We start from the raw sequence: 11932 nt of genomic DNA on the forward strand, positions 1-11932 counted from the left end.
TCAAGATAGCTGCTGCAGATCCAGGCATCACAGCAGTACTCCAAGAAACAATATGATAGAGGAAAACAAAACAATTAGAGTAAGAAGCCCTATGCCTTCTCTTCTTTGCCCTCCCTGTTTATTGTTGTATCTGTATATACATTCTTTTCTTAACAATTTGAGAGTAAGTTACGGACACTTTACCCCTAGTTAGTTGCATTTATCCTAAAACCAAAGACAATCTCTTTCATAACCACAACACAATTAACAAAATTTGTACATTGATAGGATGACCATTATCTAATCTCTAGTCAATATTCAAATGCCATCAATCATCCCAATAGTGTCTTTCAGATCTTTTTCTTTTCCTGGCCAAATTCAATCCAGGCTGTGCACTGAATTTTGTTTGCATGTCTCTTTATTCTCCTTTAATATTTGACTATTTCTCAGTACTCCTTTGTCTTTAAGGACCTTAGCATTTTTTGAAAGTACTGACCCATTATTTTATAGAATAATATTTGAATCTGATTCTTCCTTATGATTATTTCAGGTTTTGTGCATTTGTGTGGACTAACTCATCAATGACATTGTATGTTTTTCAATACATTCAAATAAGTGGCACATGATGGGGTTTGGCCCATTAGTGTGTTATTAACCTTAGTCAGTTGCTTGACATCGTGTCTGCCTGATTACTTCACTAGAAAATCATAAGGAAATATTTGGATATTTTGTAAATATCCTGGTTTTCCTTAAATTTTTACCTCTAGTATTAGTATCCTTTGATAATTCCTGCCTAAATTTACTACTATGAAGATTATTTTTAAATGATTCATTAGTTGGCATTCTAAGACTTAGTGTTTAGACTTTTAAAAATCAGTGATTTTATTTTGTATCACTGTTTTCTGAATTACAGGATTCTGTGGCCATGGGAAAGAATAAAGCAATCCATGATATTTATAAATGAATATCCTAGAATTCTGTCTTTCAGAACAATATAATTTTCATAGGTCCTTTTTATAACTAATTGAGGTATTGCCTAAGTACATTATACTACCCAATATTTGGAAGAATTTTAAAATTTACTTTAGATAAAGAAGCTGAAGCACAGGGAATTTAAGTATCTTGTCCAAGATTGCTTTGTAGGTAACTGGCACAGCTGAAATTTGAACCTAAGCAATTAACTTCAGGGACTCCACTCTGTATCTGCTGTTAGAAATAATCCATTGTGTATATACACCACAGTTTCTTTATCAGTTGGTTCCACAATCTAGCTATTGTGAATTAAGCTGCTATAAAAATTGATGTGGCTGTGTTACTGTAGTATACTAATTTTAAGTCCTTTGGTTACAAACCGAGGAGTAGGATAAAAGGTGGGTCCATTCCAAGTTTTCTGAGGATTCTACACACTGCTTTCCAGAGTGGCTGCACCAATTTGCAACTCCACCAGCAATGTAAAAGTGTGCCTTTTTCCCCACATCCACGCCAACATCTACTATTGTCTGTGTTCTTGATAATAGTCATTCTAATTGGAGAACCAACCTAGATGCCCTTCAACAGATGAATGGATAAAGAAACTGTGGTATATATACACAATGGAATATTATTCAGCCATAAAGAAGAATAATATTATGGAATTTGCAAATAAATGGATGGAATTGGAGAATATCATGCTCAGTGAAATAAGCCCATCCCAAAAAACCAAAGGTTGAATGTTTTCCCTGATAAGTGGATGATGATATGTAATGGGGGTATGGGGGGTGGGGAGTGAGAGAAGAATAGAGGAACTTTAGATTATGTAGAAGGAAATGAGAGGGAGGAGGGGTACCAAAAATGGTGGAATGAGACAGACATCATTACCCTATGTACATGTATGACTACATGAATGGTATGAATCTACATCGTGCACAACCATAGAAACGAAATGATGGACCCCATTTGTGTACAATGAATCAAAATGCAGTCTATAAAAAATAAATAATTTTTAAAAAATAATCCATAGCCAGAGTGGAGCATGGGAAGCACTCCCTGGAACACACGGTATCTGGGTGACTGGCCTTGGAGAGCAGGGCTTCTTTCCTGCATGGGGTTCATGGTCAGGCATTTCCTAGATCCCCTTCAAGGGCACACTCCCCCAGTGACCTGGCTTCCCCCACTAGGCCTACCTCCAATGAGTCCACCACCATCCAATGGTGCTAGGGGTCAGCACCAAGCCTTCAACATATGGGCCCTTGGGGACCATTCAAGACCCAAACTAGAGCAACTAGATATTGAAAATTCCTGGAATTTACATGGCAATTGATTGTTTAGAGTACCTGGAGTGTAAGATGCTTCCTTACAATGGGTATAGTGTCCCTGTTATTTCAGTATAGTACCTCACCTACACCTCAGCTGTGTTTGTTGTTCTCAAATCCAGAATTGTGAGTTGACCTTTGCAGTTTCAGCAGTGGTGCAGGAAGGGTATTTTCCTTGTTTGTGTGCTGGGGAGCAGGAGTCTAACTGCTGCAAATGCAGACTTTCAGCCAATTCTGTTTTCAGCCTATTCCCATATACTCGTCTTCAAGGTAACTTGTACCTCTAATTCTTGAGCCTGCCCACAGTCCTGCAGCATGAATCAGCTTGTTTCTGGCTGTTGCCTTCTCCCACTGCTGGTTTAGGTGTCAGCTTTCTTCAGACAGATGAGTCAGTTACAGGTTCTCCATTCCCTCCTCTTGGCTTTGTCCTTGTGCACATATCTGATTTTTTGTTTTGTTTTGTTTTGTTCCTTTATCATCACTTGAGTAGGATTTAAGAATGATCTGGGACAAATATGTGTGTTCAGTCCACAGTTCTAGATCTCTCTTTAATTATATTACTAAAGTTAAGTTGATTTGAAGCAGTTATAGGATGCTAAGAAAATCTATAGGGCAGCAAAAAATCAGAGTACATACTCTTATTCTAATCAGAATATTACTGATAAATTGCTGAGGCAGATATTGAAGGGATTTTTTTCTTAATCAATGCTCTTCTAGCCAGACAGTGCCAAAGCTGTTTCTGTGCACAATTAGTTCTACTTACAAATGCATCATAACACACCCAAGACACTTACGTATACACAATGTACATAATAATGCTTAGTGAAGGTTGAATCTAGTGGTTCTTACACAGATTACTAAAGGTTTATATTATGAGTTTAAACCTGATTGAAGAGGATGATGATGTTATTTCTCCTCCCCTGATCCACCTCAACTTTGTTTCCGTCTTGTCAGTAACTATCTAATGGAGTCTAGCTATGGCTAGCTTAATAAAAGGGAACTTATTAGAATAATATCAAGAGTTCATAGGTTCCTAGGGAGGCTAAAGTTCAAGCTAAGGAATGAGAAAAACAAGAAAACTCAAGTCGATGTGGGAAGTGGAAAAAAGACCATCACCCAAAAGGTACAGCCTGGTTAGAACATTGTTGGTAAGGCCACCACTGTGTAAGGTTGATGGTCAGATTGTTCCCACCCTTGCTATACTCTCTCAGGATGCAAGGTCTGGAGGTGTCCTTTATCTGAACTGCAAGGGTAGTTATCGAGTTGTACACTACTGTGGGAAACTGGATTTTTCCTATTGGCTGTGAACAACCTGCCTCCCAGAATCATCTACTCCTCAATACAGTACACTCAGGTCAGGAAGAATACAGAACTGTTCCCTTCTTTCAGGGAATTGTGGGATCAGAGCCAAGAATTCCATTCACAAGAGTCCTCCATAAAGACATCAGGGTGCGATCAGGAAGGGGACTGGTATCAGACACCGGCAGGACCCTCCCTTACAATCTCTCATTCTCTGCAATGTTTACAGCCTTGGCAGTCAACTGGGTGATAGTTTTGACAGGATAAGCTATCCTGCATCAACAAATAAACCCCAAACTCAGCAGCTTAACATAATAAAGGTTTATTTATTATTTAGGTAAAGTCCATTGCAGATGCTCCTCATCAAGCAGCTTTCCAGGACAGGCTACCTCCAAGCTCTTCCCAACGCCAGATGATACAGACTAAACATCATTACATTTATTATCCCTGCGGCAGGGTGCAATGAAAGAGAAAGCAAGATCAGGCATAGATGATTTCTTATGTTCCGGTCTGGAAATGGCCCTCATTATAGCCACCGTATACCATGGCCAGAACCAGTCACACTGTACCACTCAGATCCTTGGGGCTGGAGATGCCTGTGTGCCCGGGAGGAAAACCAAATCATGTGGTGAGACCAAAAATATTTCTGCTGTGCCTCATGGGAGGCTCTTACTCAGTGAGAGCTGCACCATCACAGAAGAGGACTCAAGTTCCACTTTCTTGGCACTGAATTTTTCCCTTTCTTGAACCACTTCCCTCAGATCAATTCCCCAGCTTCTGGGGGACCATGTGGTATTGCCCATCTCTGGCACTTTTCTCCTTAGTCATCCCCGACCCCACAACCTCTTCATCCTTCCCCATGTCCCATGTGATCTCACAACAGACTTAAGTGACTCATTAAATCTAGACCCTAGATGAAAGGCTGAGAAATGGTCAATTCCCTTTCTTCAAAGGCACAAAGGTCTTTGAAATCTCCCAGGGAGTAAGAGGAAATAATTATATCCATCCCTCTAATTTAGCAAAGAGAAAGGGAAATAAAGAATAAGACACATGTTACAGTAAAAATGAAGGAATGTCATATTCTTCTCTGACTGTTTCTTGCCCTTCCTTCCCATTCATGTTGTCCTCTTACGGTCCAGGTCCTCACCATCTCCCACCTGGGCTTGTCCTGATTCTTCCCTCCAAAGGAGGGAATACTGTCATCTTCTGAAATGAAAATCTAATGAAGGCATTGCATAGTTTAGAAACCTATATCGTTCCCAATAGTCTTAAAGATATGCTTACATTTAAGAGTATGATACCCACGAGTGAGCAAAATAATGCCCTCCTTAAGATGTCCAAATCCTATTCCCCAGAATCTGTGACTGTGTTAATATTCATGGTATAAGGAACTTTGCAGATGTGATTAAGGACCTTAGATGGGAGATTATCCTGGATTATCTGAGTGGGCCCAATGCAATCATGAGTTCTCATGAGAAGAAGGCAAAAGGACAAAAGTTTGTAGTAGGAGATGCGATAGCAGAAAGATGTTGGGTGAGATGAGGAAGAACCCTTGAGATAAGGGATGCAGGCGGCCTCCAAATGCTAGAAGGACAGAAAGGATTCTCCCCTCTAGCCTCCAGAAGGAACCAGCCCTGCTGACGTCTGACTGTTAGCCTCAGAAAACTTATATTTGACTCCTGGCCTCAGAATTATAAAAGAATAAATGTGTGTTATTTTGAGGCAGTACGTTTATGATAATTTGCTAGAGCAGAAGCAGAAAACTAATATAGTGCCCAAGGATCTTTCCATCCTGGTCTCAGGCTACTTTTCCAATGTCACCCCAATTCCTCTATTTCCTTCAACCACATTGAAAAGAACCACTGTTTTTCAAACATTTGGAAAATCTATCTTTGTTATTCCCCAACTCCTTACTCTTATCCACCTAATTACTTACTATACCCCTACTCAGGCTTTAATGATCAGCTCAAAATCCCTTTTGTTCAGGACATTCCCAGTCCATTTTTCCTTCCCTCCCCATTACCTTACCTAATCTCTTATTTAGGACTTTCTCCCTTGCCACACCACAGCATGCACTATTCTATAGAAAACATCATTTAAGTATTTCTAGTTTTAAAATCAGTATCTAAACTACAATATGTGTTTAAAAAGTGATGAGAGAAATTCAGTTTTTCATATTAGTCCATGTGATATGCTTTACATGTGAAAAAACAACCACTATCTATCTGAGGAGAGACTTCCTCATGTAACGGGGCTTCAAGTTCTATGCAATGTTAGACAATCTTCTCACCTATACTATCCCCACGCATGTGGTCATAGAATCAGAAATAATCACAATGATGGGATCCAATTATTTAATGAATCTGGATTAAATTTATAAGTCAACTTCTGGGTAATAGGTAATAATTATAGTTGTTTCTAAGACATCTAAGACATACTTTTACATTTGAAAATATACAAGGACTTCAGGACAGTATAATAATCATAGCAAAATTTTGTGTAATGAAGCTAAATAATTTCTTTGAGTGAACACTTGAAGCAATTAACGCCCTTCTCAGATTTTCATATGTCAAGTCTGGTTGAAAGACAAATTTTTGTATAGGCATTATGTGCAGATATATGCTCACAAATATAGGCTCCTCATCAAGTTATGTTATCTAGACAGATGCTAAGGAACTGATGTTGAGGTGAAATTTTTTTAAATTATGACTTAAAAAAATCAGAATCCAAGAAATTTATGAAATCACCACTCAGAATAATAAATGGAATTTTCCTAGAGTTATCTCTTCCCTTCATTGAACAAGAAAGGCAAATTTAGTAACTTGCTCCTAGAGAAATCAGACCCTTTTAGAATTTACAGGAATAGCAATAAACACTGGATAATCTAAAATCCATCCACAAAGTCTTACAATCTTAAAGGCAGAGGTTAGCAATGTGTTTTAATCATAACTTTAATTCCAACTATTTTGATAAAAGAAACTCATAACAGTTAATGATGAAGATTAGGTTAGGATAATGTTAGGGGGGAGTAGGAAATAAAGAAGAAGTAAAAAGCTTACTTATTTTTAAATATATATTTGTAAAATAAATGATGGATATATGTCTATTAATTTTTGTTCTTTCCCATTATTACACAAATATGTGACTTAAATCAGAATTAGGGAATCATTAGTTATATTGACATAGATTCTAATCAAAGTCTATGACAAATTGATCATAATCTGGTTTTGTGTTGGGGATTACTAAAATTTTTTATACTTAGTGCTATGCTTAGTTCTTAATATCCCCCAAAGCTCTCTGTGTTAAAGGCTTATTCCCCAATGTGGCACTTTTGGAAGGTAGTGGGACTTTTAAGAGGTGGGCCCTAGTGGGAGGTCTTCAGCACTGGAGGCATGCCATTGAAGGAAAGAGCAGGACTCCAGCCCCTTCCTCATCCGCTGCTCCCATCTCCCAGTCATGAAGGGAGCAATTTTGCTCTCCCATGTGCTCCACCATGATGTGCACTGCAGGCCCCAAGCAATGAGGCTGAAACCATGGTTTGAAACCTATAAACTGTGAGCCAAATAAACCTTCTTCCTTTATAGGTTGATTATCTCAGGTGTTTGTTATAATGACAGAAACTGACTACTTTGTTTAGAAATGGTCCTTTCTTTTAAATGCTCAAATTACTTCTGCATACACTTCAAAATGTAGATGCTGTCACCTATGATACAGGTAGAATGGGAAAAGGGGATGAATTTTAATGCTAAACTAATTAATTTTCCACTAACTCAGTCACCCCCTTGATGACATGGGGATTTTGACCATTTCTGTTTCAAAATCCAGTGAGGTTCTATAATAAACTCTCCACTTCCTCTAGCTCAAGAATGGATGGCGAACTTTTCAGGAATCTGAATAGCTGGTTGTTAAACTACTGGTAGACTGAAATTCAACAGAGTGGGGGTGTTTATATTGGGAATTAATAAATTCTACAAATCAGGTCTCTTTCTTTCCTTCTTCCCCAAAGAGCCTGTTTACCAGCACAGCACTGAAAATTCCTCTGTTTGCACTCTATTCCATTGTACCCCCAACCCCAGCTCCAACATTCAGGCCTGTAAGCCAGAAGGAAAGCAATTGGAATCCTTGTGTAATCATTCTCAGTTAATATATCTTCACAATGGTCTAAAATTGGTATTCCTAATTTTTAGGTGGAGAAATGCAATAAAGGATGATGTCACATCAACCTCGCTGATTGCAACAACAACCAAAGGCTTGAGACTCTCTTGCTCAAGTGATTACTAGATAGCAATTTTCAGAATATGCCAAATTAATTGAGATTTTATAATATATTAATGACATAACATAAATCTGTGTACAGTCTTGGGCTGCATATATACTCAATTTATGTAAAATTTATATTTTAAAACCATGACCCAGCATTAGAATTTTGTGTAATTTCATAAATATGAGTCAACTATCTTCAAAGTAAGGTATGCACAGCTCAGGATCAAAAGGTCTAGGGACTCCAGGACCATCCAGAATGTCTCTCTGCCCCCACCACTGACTTCGCAATTGGAGGTGCCTATCCCCAGATAAACAGGTAATGTGTAATAGTGCTCATTTTGTAAGAAATAATGGACTCAGTAGTCTGCTCTCTAAGACATATCCATTCCATAATATTATATTTAATTATTTGAACTGAGTTTATTGATTGAAATTTAATTTCAAAAATAGAATGACTATTATCAGTGAGGATGCAGCTTATTTAAATTCTCATGAAATGAAATAGAAAAGTATTATCTTTGAGAAATTCCATACCTTAGGGAGGAGGTTCTTGTCAGAAACCAAACTTCTAGATCTCTTTTTACTGTTAGTCCTGCCAGTGAACCAAGGTTTCTCAGAACCACGTGGGTGTGGACAGTGCTCTCTGTACCCTGACCTGGGAGAAGCAGAGATATTGATGTCACATAATTATCAACAATAAATCTGCTTTTCACTCTGCCCTTATTGAAGATTTACTTTTGTCTCAGCATATGTTTATGGAGAAACACAAATGAAGACAAATACCAAGTGAAACTCCACCAGGTTCAAATCCATGGCTTCTCTGAGGATTGGGTCTTTGATTTGGAGATGCTATGTTCTAGTCTGGGACCCATTTTCTCTGGTCTAAGAAGCCTTCCACTTGATGCTTACCCACACCCCCGGACACTGGAGTTACCATGCTCAGCTAGCACATAATGGCTCATTAGGACCTGGCTGTGGAGTCAGACATAGCTTATGAGACACTGAGGACATCAATGGACACACAGAAAATCAGTGCTTGGAGGACCAACAGACTTGTCTCCAACAGCCCTCCTTTCAAAATCCTTTCCTACTCTCCTCATCCCCCAAGTAGGAATAATTCATATCTTCCTTTGTACCTCCTCTAACCTGTACACATTTCCAGCCTGGTACTAATTGTGCTATTGTTATCATTTGTTCACATCAATCTCATTTTAATACACAGCAGGCTGCCAAAGGATAAAAACCAATGTTTTCTTTTTTTGTAAATTATTTATGTATTTTTTTTCCAACTGCATTTTGAGTCATTGTACACAAATGGGGCACATCTTTTTGTTTCTATGGTTGTACATGATGTAGATTCATACCATTCATGTAAACACACATGTACATAGGGCAATGATGTCTGTCTCATTCCACCATTTTTTATATGTCCCTCCCTCTCATTTCCATCTACATAATCTAAAGTTCCCCCATTCTTCTCTCCCTCCCCACCCCCACCCCCATTATATATCATTGTCCACTTACCAGGGAAAACATTCGGCCTTTGGGTTTTTAGGATGGGCTTATTTCACTTAGCATGATATTCTCCAATTCCATCCATTTATTTGCAAATTCCATAATATTATTCTTCTTTATGACTGAATAATATTCAATTGTGTATCTATACCACAGTTTCTTTATCCATTTATTGGTTGAAGGGCATCTAGGTTGGTTCCACAATCTAGCTATTGTGAACTGAGCTGCTATAATCATGGATGTGGCTGTGTCACTATAGTATGCTGACTTGAAGTCCTTTGGGTATAGGACAAGGAGTGTGATAACTGAACCAAAAGGTGGGTCCTTTCCAAGTTTTCTGAGAATTCTCAGAGGTCTTTCACCTCTTTTGTTAGATGAATTCCCAAGTTTTTTTTTTTTTTTTCTTTTTGAGGCTACTGTGAATGGAGTCATTTTCCTAATTTCTCTTTCAGAGAATTCATCACTTATATATAGAAATGCATTAGATTTATGTGTATTGATTTTATATCCTGCTACTTTGCTGAATTCATTTATTAGTTCTAGAAGTTTTCTAGTGGTGTTTTTTGGATTCTCTAGATATAGAATCATGTCATTGGCAAACAGTGACAGCTTGAGTTCTTCTTTTCCTATTTGTATCACTTTAATTTCTTTAGTCTGTCTAATTGCTCTGGCTAGTGTTTTAAGGGCAATGCTGAATAGAAGTGGTGAAAGAAGGCATCCCTGTCTTGATTCAGTTTTTAGAGGGAATGCTTTCAGTTTTTCTCCTTTAAGAATGATGTTGTCCACGGCTTAGCATAGATAGCCTTTACAATGTTGAGGTATGTTCCTACTATTCCTATTTTTTCTAGTGTTCATGGTGCACTATCTTTTTAATATATTTTTGTATGCAATTTGCCAGTATTTTGTTGAGGATTTTTGCATCTATGTTCATCAGGGATATTGGTCTAAAGTTTTCTTTCCTTGATGTGTCTTTGTCTGGTTTTGGTATTAGAGTGATACTAGCCTCATAGAATGAATTTGGAAGGGTTCCCTCCTTTTCTATTTCCTGAAATATTTTGAGGCATATTGGTATCAGTACTTCTTTAAAGGTCTTGTTGAATTCAGCTGAAAATCCACGTGGTCCTGGGCTTTTCTTGGTTGGTAGGCTTTTGATTAATTCTTCTAATTTGGTGCTTGAAATTGATCCATTTAGATTGTGTACATCCTCCTGATTCAGTTTGGGAGGATCATATGTCTTTAAAAATTTGTCAATGTCTTCAATATTTCCTATTTTGTTGGAGTATAGATTTTCAAAGTAGTTTCTAATTATGTTATATATTTCAATGGTGTCTGTTGTGATCTTTCCTTTTTCATCACAAATTCTAGTAATTTGAGTTTTCTCTTTCCTTCTCTTCATTAGTATGGCTAAGGGTTTATCTATTTTGTTTACTTTTTCAAAGAACCAACTTTTTGTTTTGTCAATATTTTGAACTGTTTCTCTTGTTTCAATTTCATTGATTTCAGCTCTGATTTTAATTATTTCCTGACTTCTACTAGTTTTGGTGTTGATCTATTCTTCTTTTTCTAGGACTTTGAGACGTAATGTTAGGTCATTTAGTTGTTGACTTTTTTATTTTTTTAATGTATGAGCTCAACTTTTAATGTATGCACTGAACTTTTCTCTTAGTATTCTTTCAGAGTGTCCCAGAGATTTTTTTTTTTTTTTCACGTAAGGGAGTTTATTAAGCAAACAAAGTGTCTCCCTGCAGGGTAAGAGAGAAAATGAGAGGAAAAGAGAAAGGAAAGAGAAAGGGCACACACTAGAGAGAATGGAAAGCAAGGAGGAGAAAGTAAGCAAGTGTGTAGGAGAGAAAAGCAAGAGAAAAGATGGCGGGGGTAGCTACCGTAAAGCAGTTGAATTCTGCCGGGCTAACAGGGGACCAATAACAGAGAAGGATACTTGCAAGCTGACTGAAGAACCAATAGCTAGCTAGGATGTTTACAGACTGACAGTAGTTGGGAGGCGGGGAAATGGCTGCAACTGAAAGGGCAGGAGAGCATCTTTGTACATTACATTCCCCCGTTTCTGTTTTTATAAGAAAATCGTTTCTTCTCCAGTTCTTTCCAAAGCCTTCTCTCTCCTTCCTGCCTAAGTGACTGGGGCTGGTTTTGCAGGTGAGATGTAAAAGGTCCATTCTCCCAGGGGCAGTCTTCAACTTCCAGACTTCCAGAGGCAGACGGTTTTCATGGACTTCATTTCCTTGATTTGACTGATCCCGATATCTACACTAACTGCCTGTCCCCAATTGTGGCTTAACTCCTTTACTGCTGTAGGGAAAGGGGGCGATGACCATTCTGGCTTCTTAGAGCTGGAAGCGGGCAGCGTGGGGCAAGCAGTTTGGAGTTCCCTTTTTAGAAATCGGGTTAATCGAGGGGTCCATGGTAGAAATCTGGTTGGGGAAGAGCAGGTTGTAAAGGCATCTGGGATGGGTGCCTCTATGAGAGAAGAACAAAAGACGTGAGTACTGGAATGAGATTAATACAATATAAGTGTTGCAGAATCTGGAACATGCCAATGAATATCATGAAGATGAGAGAAGTCAATA

Source organism: Sciurus carolinensis, chromosome 7 (genome assembly GCF_902686445.1).
Source record: "Sciurus carolinensis chromosome 7, mSciCar1.2, whole genome shotgun sequence".
Classification (NCBI taxonomy): Eukaryota; Metazoa; Chordata; class Mammalia; order Rodentia; family Sciuridae; genus Sciurus; species Sciurus carolinensis.